Genomic DNA, 10000 nt, shown 5'->3' on the forward strand with positions numbered 1-10000 from the left:
TTATTATATTATTATTATTATTATTATTATATTATTATTATTATTATTTTTATTATTATTATTGTTATTATTATTATTATTATTATTTATTATTATTATTATTATTATTATTATTATTTATTATTATTATTATTATTATTATTATTATTATTATTATTATTATTATTATTATTATTATTATTATCATTATTATTATCATTATTATTATTATTATCATTATTATCATTACAGCTGAACGACTTGGCTATCAACAAGTTATTCAGACTTGAGGCAAAGACTGTTGTATCGGATTGATGTGATTTTGGTTATATCAAACTATTCTTTGTATTCGATTACATCCGGTATTGAAACAAGAAGGATTGAACGGGTGTGTCTTTTTTACGGTGTGTCTTTTTTACGAAACCCGCCGAAACCCGCCGAAACCCGCCGAAACCCGCCGAAACCCGCCGAAACCCGCCGAAACCCGATGAAACCCGACGAATCCCGACAACGTTATGGGAAGTAGGTGGCTGTGGGGAGTGAACCTAGAACTCAGGGAAGTGTACACCATTGGGGAGTGAACCTGGGACTGGGTTTCGGCGGGTTTCGTAAAAAAGAACCAGTGCTTTTTTACGAAACCCGCCGAAACCCGCCGAAACCCGGCGAAACCGACAATATACAGCAAAGTTATGGGAAGTAGACAACTGTGGGGAGTGAACCCGAGACTCAGGGAAGTGTACACCAGTCGGGAGTGAACTGAGACTAAGTTTATCGGCCGGTTTCGGCGGGTTTCGTAAAAAAGAATTAGTGCTTTATTACGAAACCGCCGAAACCCGCCGAAACCCGACAATATCCGGCAAAGTTATGGGAGTTTGGCAACAGTGGGGGGTGATCCTGGGAGTCAGGGAATTGCACACCAGTGGGGAGTTAACCTGGGACTGTGTAAAAAGGATATCAGTGGGAAATAAACCTGGGACTAAAGGGACATGGATACCATTGAAAGTTGAAGCCGGATATGGGAATTGAGTACCAGAGAGGAATGAACCTGACACTATAGAAGGTGGGGCGCCAGTGGGGAGTGAACCTGGGATTCAGGGAATTGCACACCAGTGGGGACTTAACCTGGGATTGTGTAAAAAGGATATCAGTGGGAAATAAACCTGGGACTAAAGGGAGATGGATACCATTGAAAGTTGAAGCCGGATATGGGAGTTGAGTACCAGAGGAGAATGAACCTGACACTATAGAAGGTGGGCGCCAGTGGGGAGTGAACCTGGGATTCAGGGAATTGCACACCAATTGGGAGTTAATCTTGGACTGTGGGAGATGGATAACTGTGGGTATCCGAGCCGAACTATAGGAGTTGGGTGCCAGAGGAGAATGAACCTGACACTATAGAAGGTGGGCGCCAGTGGGGAGTGAACCTGGGATTCAGGGAATTGCACACCAGTGGGGATTTAACCTGGGAATATGTAAAAAGGATATCAGTGGAAAATAAACCTGGTACTAAAGGGAGATGGATACCATTAAAATTTGAAGCTTGGTATGAGAGTTTGGTACCAGAGGAGAATGAACCTGACACTAAAGGAGGTGGGCGCCAGTGGGAGTGAACCTGGGACTATGTAAAAAGGATATCAGTGGAAATAAACCTGGGACTAAAGGGAGATGAATACCATTGAAAGTTGAAGCCGGATATGAGAGTTTGGTACCAGAGGAGAATGAACCTGACACTATAGGAGGTGGGCGCCAGTGGGGAGTGAACCTGGGACTATGTAAAAAGGATATCAGTGGGAAATAAACCTGGGACTAAAGGGAGATGAATACCATTGAAAGTTGAAGCCGGATATGAGAGTTTGGTACCAGAGGAGAATGAACCTGACACTATAGGAGGTGGGCGCCAGTGGGGAGTGAACCTGGGACTATGTAAAAAGGATATCAGTGGGAAATAAACCTGGGACTAAAGGGAGATGAATACCATTGAAAGTTGAAGCTGGATATGAGAGTTTGGTACCAGAGGAGAATGAACCTGACACTATAGGAGGTGGGCGCCAGTGGGGAGTGAACCTGGGACTATGTAAAAAGGATATGAGTGGGAAATAAACCTGGGACTAAAGGGAGAAGGATACCATTGAAAGTTGAAGCCGGATATGGGAGTTGAGTACCAGAGGAGAATGAACCTGACACTATAGGAGATGGGCGCCAGTGTGGAGTGAACCTGGGACTCAGGGAAGTGCACACCAATTTGGAGTTAACCTGGACTGTGGGAGATGGATAACTGTGGGTATCCGAGCCGAACTATAGGAGTTGGCTACCAGAGGAGAATAAACCTGACACTATAAAAGGTGGGCGCCAGTGGGGAGTGAACCTGGGAGTCAGGGAATTGCACACCAGTGGGGATTTAACCTGGGAATATGTAAAAGGATATCAGTGGAAAATAAACCTGGTACTAAAGGGAGATGGATACCATTAAAATTTGAAGCTTGGTATGAGAGTTTGGTACCAGAGGAGAATGAACCTGACACTAAAGGAGGTGGGCGCCAGTGGGGAAGTGAACCTGGGACTATGTAAAAAGGATATGAGTGGGAAATAAACCTGGGACTAAAGGGAGATGAATACCATTGAAAGTTGAAGCGGATATGAGAGTTTGGTACCAGAGGAGAATGAACCTGACACTATAGGAGGTGGGCGCCAGTGGGGAGTGAACCTGGACTATGTAAAAAGGATATCAGTGGGAAATAAACCTGGGACTAAAGGGAGAAGGATACCATTGAAAGTTGAAGCCGGATATGGGAGTTGAGTACCAGAGGAGAATGAACCTGACACATATAGGAGATGGGCGCCAGTGTGGAGTGAACCTGGGACTCAGGGAAGTGCACACCAAATTTGGAGTTAACCTGGGACTGTGGGAGATGGATAACTGTGGGTATCCGAGCCGAACTATAGGAGTTGGCTACCAGAGGAGAATAAACCTGACACTATAAAAGGTGGGCGCCAGTGGGGAGTGAACCTGGGAGTCAGGGAATTGCACACCAGTGGGGAGTTAACCTGTGAATATCTAAAAAAGAATATCCGTGGGAAATAAATCCGGCTTCAACTCCAATGGTATCCATCTCCCTTTAGTCCCAGATTTATTTCCTACTGATATCCTTTATACATATTCCAGGTTAACTCCCCACTGGTGTGCAATTCCTGAGTCCCAGGTTCACTCCCCACTGGCGCCCACCCCTTTTGTGTCAGGTTCATTCTCCTCTGGTACCAAGCTTTCATATCCGGCTTCAACTTTCAATGGTATCCATCTCCCTTTAGTCCGAGGTTTATTTCCCACTGATATCCTGTTTACATAGTCCCAGGTTCACTCCCCACTGGCGCCCACCTCCTATAGTGTCAGGTTCATTCTCCTCTGGTACCAAACTCTCATATCCGGCTTCAACTTTCAATGGTATTCATCTCCCTTTAGTCCCAGGTTTATTTCCCACTGATATCCTTTTTACATAGTCCCAGGTTCACTCCCCACTGGCGCCCACCTCCTATAGTGTCAGGTTCATTCTCCTCTGGTACCAAACTCTCATATCCGGCTTCAACTCCCAATGGTATCCATCTCCCTTTAGTCCCAGATTTATTTCCTACTGATATCCTTTATACATATTCCCAGGTTAACTCCCCACTGGTGTGCAATTCCCTGAGTCCCAGGTTCACTCCCCACTGGCGCCCACCCCCTTTTGTGTCAGGTTCATTCTCCTCTGGTACCAAGCTTTCATATCCGGCTTCAACTTTCAATGGTATCCATCTCCCTTTAGTCCGAGGTTTATTTCCCACTGATATCCTGTTTACATAGTCCCAGGTTCACTCCCCACTGGCGCCCACCTCCTATAGTGTCAGGTTCATTCTCCTCTGGTACCAAACTCTCATATCCGGCTTCAACTTTCAATGGTATTCATCTCCCTTTAGTCCCAGGTTTATTTCCCACTGATATCCTTTTTACATAGTCCCAGGTTCACTCACCACTGGCGCCCACCTCCTATAGTGTCAGGTTCATTCTCCTCTGGTACCAAACTCTCATATCCGGCTTCAACTTTCAATGGTATTCATCTCCCTTTAGTCCCAGGTTTATTTCCCACTCATATCCTTTTTACATAGTCCCAGGTTCACTCCCCACTGGCGCCCACCTCCTATAGTGTCAGGTTCATTCTCCTCTGGTACCAAACTCTCATATCCGGCTTCAACTTTCAATGGTATTCATCTCCCTTTAGTCCCAGGTTTATTTCCCACTGATATCCTTTTTACATAGTCCCAGGTTCACTCCCCACTGGCGCCCACACCCTTTTTTGTCAGGTTCATTCTCCTCTGGTACCAAGCTCTCATATCCGGCTTCAACTTTCCATGGTATTCATCTCCCTTTAGTCACAGGTTTATTTCCCACTGATATCCTGTTTACATAGTCCCAGGTTCACTCCCCACTGGCGCCCACCTCCTTTAGTGTCAGGTTCATTCTCCTCTGGTACCAAACTCTCATACCAAGCTTCAAATTTTAATGGTATCCATCTCCCTTTAGTACCAGGTTTATTTTCACTGATATCCTTTTTACATATTCCCAGGTTAAATCCCCACTGGTGTGCAATTCCCTGAATCCAGGTTCACTCCCCACTGGCGCCCACCTTCTTTAGTGTCAGGTTCATTCTCCTCTGGCACCCAACTCCTATAGTTCGGCTCGGATACCCACAGTTATCCATCTCCCACAGTCCAAGGTTAACTCCCAATTGGTGTGCACTTCCCTGAGTCCAGGTTCACTCCACACTGGCGCCCATCTCCTATAGTGTCGGGTTCATTCTCCTCTGGTACTCAACTCCCATATCCGGCTTCAACTTTCAATGGTATCCATCTCCCTTTAGTCCCAGGTTTATTTCCCACTGATATCCTTTTTACACAGACCCAGGTTAACTCCCCATGGTGTGCAATTCCCTGAATCCCAGGTTCACTCCCCACTGGCGCCCACCTTCTATAGTGTCAGGTTCATTCTCCTCTGGTACTCAATTCCCATATCCGGCTTCAACTTTCAATGGTATCCATGTCCCTTTAGTCCCAGGTTTATTTCCCACTGATATCCTTTTTACACAGTCCCAGGTTAACTCCCCACTGGTGTGCAATTCCCTGACTCCTAGGATCACCCCCCATGTTGCCAAACTCCATAACTTTGCCGGATATTGTCGGGTTTCGGCGGGTTTCGGCGGGTTTCGTAATAAAGCACTAATTCTTTTTTACGAAACCCGCCGAAACCGGCCGATAAACTTAGTCTCAGGTTCACTCCCGACTGGTGTACACTTCCCTGAGTCTCGGGTTCACTCCCCACAGTTGTCTACTTCCCATAACTTTGCTGTATATCGTCGGGTTTCGCCGGGTTTCGGCGGGTTTCGGCGGGTTTCGTAAAAAAGCACTGGTTCTTTTTTACGAAACCCGCCGAAACCCAGTCCCAGGTTCACTCCCCAATGGTGTACACTTCCCTGAGTTCTAGGTTCACCCCCACAGCCACCTACTTCCCATAACTTTGTCGGGATTCGTCGGGTTTCATCGGGTTTCGGCGGGTTTCGGCGGGTTTCGGCGGGTTTCGCAGGGTTTCGGCGGGTTTCGGCGGGTTTCGTAAAAAAGAGGAGAATGAACCTGACACTATAGGAGGTGGGCGCCAGTGGGGAGTGAACCTGGGACTATGTAAAAAGGATATCAGTGGGAAATAAACCTGGGACTAAAGGGAGATGAATACCATTGAAAGTTGAAGCCGGATATGAGAGTTTGGTACCAGAGGAGAATGAACCTGACACTATAGGAGGTGGGCGCCAGTGGGGAGTGAACCTGGGACTATGTAAAAAGGATATGAGTGGGAAATAAACCTGGGACTAAAGGGAGATGAATACCATTGAAAGTTGAAGCCGGATATGAGAGTTTGGTACCAGAGGAGAATGAACCTGACACTATAGGAGGTGGGCGCCAGTGGGGAGTGAACCTGGGACTATGTAAAAAGGATATCAGTAGGAAATAAATCTGGGACTAAAGGGAGGTGGATACCATTGGGAGTTAAAGCCGGATTTGGTAGTTGGGTACCAGAGGAGAGAGAAACCTGACACTATAGGAGGTGGGCGCCAGTGGGAGTGAACCTGGGACTATGTAAAAAGGATATGAGTGGGAAATAAACCTGGGACTAAAGGGAGATGAATACCATTGAAAGTTGAAGCCGGATATGAGAGTTTGGTACCAGAGGAGAATGAACCTGACACTATAGGAGGTGGGCGCCAGTGGGGAGTGAACCTGGGACTATGTAAAAAGGATATCAGTGGGAAATAAACCTGGGACTAAAGGGAGATGAATACCATTGAAAGTTGAAGCCGGATATGAGAGTTTGGTACCAGAGGAGAATGAACCTGACACTATAGCGCCCACCTTTTATAGTGTCAGGTTCATTCTCCTCTGGTAGCCAACTCCTATAGTTCGGCTCGGATACCCACAGTTATCCATCTCCCACAGTCCCAGGTTAACTCCAAATTGGTGTGCACTTCCCTGAGTCCCAGGTTCACTCCACACTGGCGCCCATCTCCTATAGTGTCAGGTTCATTCTCCTCTGGTACTCAACTCCCATATCCGGCTTCAACTTTCAATGGTATCCTTCTCCCTTTAGTCCCAGGTTTATTTCCCACTGACATCCTTTTTACACAGTCCCAAGTTAACTCCCCACTGGTGAGCAATTCCCTGAGTCCCAGGTTCACTCCCCACTGGCGCCCACCTTCTATAGTGTCAGGTTCATTCTCCTCTGGTACTCAACTCCCATATCTGGCTTCAACTTTCAATGGTATCCATCTCACTTTAGTCCCAGGTTTATTTTCCACTGATATCCTTTTTACACAGTCCCAGGTTAACTCCCCACTGGTGTGCAATTCCCTGACTCCCAGGATCACCCCCCACTGTTGCCAAACTCCCATAACTTTGCCGGATATTGTCGGGTTTCGGCGGGTTTCGGCGGGTTTCGGCGGGTTTCGTAATAAAGCACTAATTCTTTTTTACGAAACCCGCCGAAACCGGTCGATAACCTTAGTCTCAGGTTCACTCCCGACTGGTGTACACTTCCCTGAGTATCGGGTTCACTCCCCACAGTTGTCTACTTCCCATAACTTTGCTGGATATTGTCGGGTTTCGGCGGGTTTCGGCGGGTTTCGGCGGGTTTCGTAAAAAAGCACTGGTTCTTTTTTACGAAACCTTCCGAAACCCAGTCCCAGGTTCACTCCCCAATGGTGTACACTTCCCTGAGTCCTAGGTTCACTCCCCACAGCCACCTACTTCCCATAACTTTGTCGGGATTCGTCGGGTTTCGTCGGGTTTCGGCGGGTTTCGGCGGGTTTCGGCGGGTTTCGCAGGGTTTCGGCGGGTTTCGGCGGGTTTCGTAAAAAAGACACACCGGGATTGAACTGATTTTGAAATTTTCAAACAATTAGTGGTAATCGATTTCAATTGGTATTGAATTATAAAGACACTCGGATTTGAATTAAAAATAGTTTTAGTATCGGATTGAAGTGACGTCGGACGTTTCCAGCAATCGTTGGTATTCGATTGCAAGTGGTAATGAAGTGATTTTGGACCTTTCAAACAATTAATAGTATTCGATTACTACTGGTATCGAATCAACGACTTGAAACGGATTCTCAGACATTGTGAGTGTGACGTCACTGTTGGCTTGCAACATTAAACTGGTGAGTGATGACTTTGTCAAATTGTTATTATGTAGGCGAAAACATGGCGATGATGATGATGATGATGATGATGATGATGATGATGATGATGATGATGATGGTGATGGTGATGGTGATGATAATGGTGATGATGATGATGATGACGATGATGATGGTGTTGCTGCTGCTGCTGCTGCTGCTAATGATGATGATGATGATGATGATGATGATGATGATGATGATGATGATGATGATGATGATGATGATGATGATGATGAAAGTGATATATTGAAAAAAATCCACCCCCAAAAAAAAAAAACAAAAAACAAAACTTGAGCATTCATATAGGGCAATATCCACTAAACGTACTCAAGGCGTCCTTAGCAAGCAAAAACTTTTGACATGTTAGAGGAGACATGAAGCCTGTTAGGCGATATTACAGGGATTATTTTTCGACAGAGACAACGTTGCTAACGGCTAGGTACTCATGAGTAAATGGCCGTTAACAGCGTTGTCTCTGTCCGAAATGAAATTAATATCGCCTTACAGGCGTCATTGAGCTTTATATAGGGCAATATTCACTAAATGTGCTCAAAGCACTTTACAAGGGGTCCCTGGCCAACAGCAACATTTAACATGTAGGACGTGACATGACGACTGTTAGGCGATATTACAATTTTTTTCGGACAAATACAACGCTGTTAACGGCCAGGTACTCATTTTACACCTGAGTACGGTGAGAGAATGTGAGTAAAGAGCCTTTTCCAAGGACTCAACTATGCGCCGAGCGCGAGGCTCGAACCCAGGACCTTCCGAGTGTCATACCACTAGATCACATAGCCGCACATGTCCCGTCCTACGTGTTAAGTGTTGCTGTTGGTCAGAGATCCCTTGTAAAGCGCTTTGATCACGTTTAGTGGATATTACGGAATATAAAAGCTCAATTTTAAATTCTTTTTATGACATTTTAAAATCACAAATACACCATATTTTATTCTAAAGGCGTCTTGATGGTGTCAGTTTTTGTTTCGTACCCGAAAGGTACCTAGTTCGAATACCTGCTGCGGTGAGTGGTCTTGAGCAAATCACCTCGCTCTAGGTCAGTCGGCGGCGTTGCACTGCGGCGGACGCCTGGGTTATTCCAGTCTTTCCTTGGAATAGACCATAAAGACCGATTTCCCCTATGGGATAAATAAAGGGAATTTTATTTACTTTACTTTTACTTTATCATTGATGGATTCGTTTTTTAATTCTAAAATCAGATTTTTTTTATTGACGAGGAGGGGGTTTAGCGCTGAAACTTTCTTTTTTTGTATTTTGTAAATCTATTTTTTTTGGGCTTTGCATTGTTCTTTCTCTTAAATCTGTTAAACTCATTTCTCTTTCACTCTTTTCAGCTGTAATTTTGAAAATAATTATCTCCTATTTAAAAATTTGGTCAGAAAAACCGTCCTTCAAATATCCATCGATTAAAATGACTCTAATCTTAGCAAAACCTCTCAAACCTGGGACTTCCGAAGTCTTCCTTGAAGTCCCAGGTTTGAGAGATTTTTACGAGATGTGAGTCATTTTAATCGGTCAATATCTGAAGGACGCGTTTTCTGGCCAAAATTTTTAATACGTGTTTTTGTCTGTGTTTGGTTGTTTTTTATCTAGTTCATCGTTTGATGGAATTTAACTCTGATTTACCTTAATCGGTTCTTACTAGGTTTGACACTTTAGCATTTTTTATGCCAATTTTACAAAATTTGGCATTTTTTATTTTAGAAAACTAAAAATATTCTATTTTGCCTTTGTTTAATCCTATGTTATTTTACGTTGCTTTTTTTTTTATCTCCATAACGTTTATTTATCTTTTTAGTTAGTTTATTTGTTTATTATTTGTTTATTTGTATAGTTAAAAAAATAAGCCTGAATAGCATTGAAAAATTAGGCTTTACATTTTTGCATCCAAATCAATTAATTTTCCTCCCTTTTTTATAAATAGATTTACAGTGATTAAAACAAAAAATGAAAACCACCCTTAAACTGACAAGACCCGGATAAATGATTTATTAATCGAAGTAGACACTTCCTTATGGCCAGGTGTGTGTGTGTGTGGGGGGGGGGGGGGGGGTTGGGTGGAGGAGTTAACCCTCTCCGTACCAACTACAGGAAAATCGTCACATTCCTTACGATACAACCAACATATATCTTATTCAAATTTCTCTTGTACATCATAAAATTTAAAGAAAATGAAAAGTGTGTTGTGCTAAAGAAAGTATATATCGCAAGAACTTTATTGTGATTGTGTTTGAGTGATAATAATATAT

At 44.1% G+C, this 10000-nt stretch overlaps 1 long non-coding RNA gene across 2 annotated transcripts in view; it reads left to right on the forward strand.

The window, feature by feature from the left end:
• Nucleotides 1–236: 236 nt before the first annotated feature.
• LOC144975722 (uncharacterized) overlaps nt 237–10000 on the forward strand; it is a 195885-nt gene continuing 186121 nt past the window's right edge. For both annotated transcript variants that reach the window (XR_013645973.1, XR_013645972.1), the window contains exons 1-2: nt 237–367; nt 7455–7709. This is a non-coding gene — a long non-coding RNA (uncharacterized LOC144975722). The remainder of the gene's footprint in view (nt 368–7454; nt 7710–10000) is intronic.

The sequence above is a fragment of the Berghia stephanieae genome, chromosome 6 (genome assembly GCF_034508935.2).
Source record: "Berghia stephanieae isolate SIO BIC M18660-M18661 chromosome 6, UCSD_Bste_1.3, whole genome shotgun sequence".
Lineage (NCBI taxonomy): Eukaryota > Metazoa > Mollusca > Gastropoda > Nudibranchia > Aeolidiidae > Berghia > Berghia stephanieae.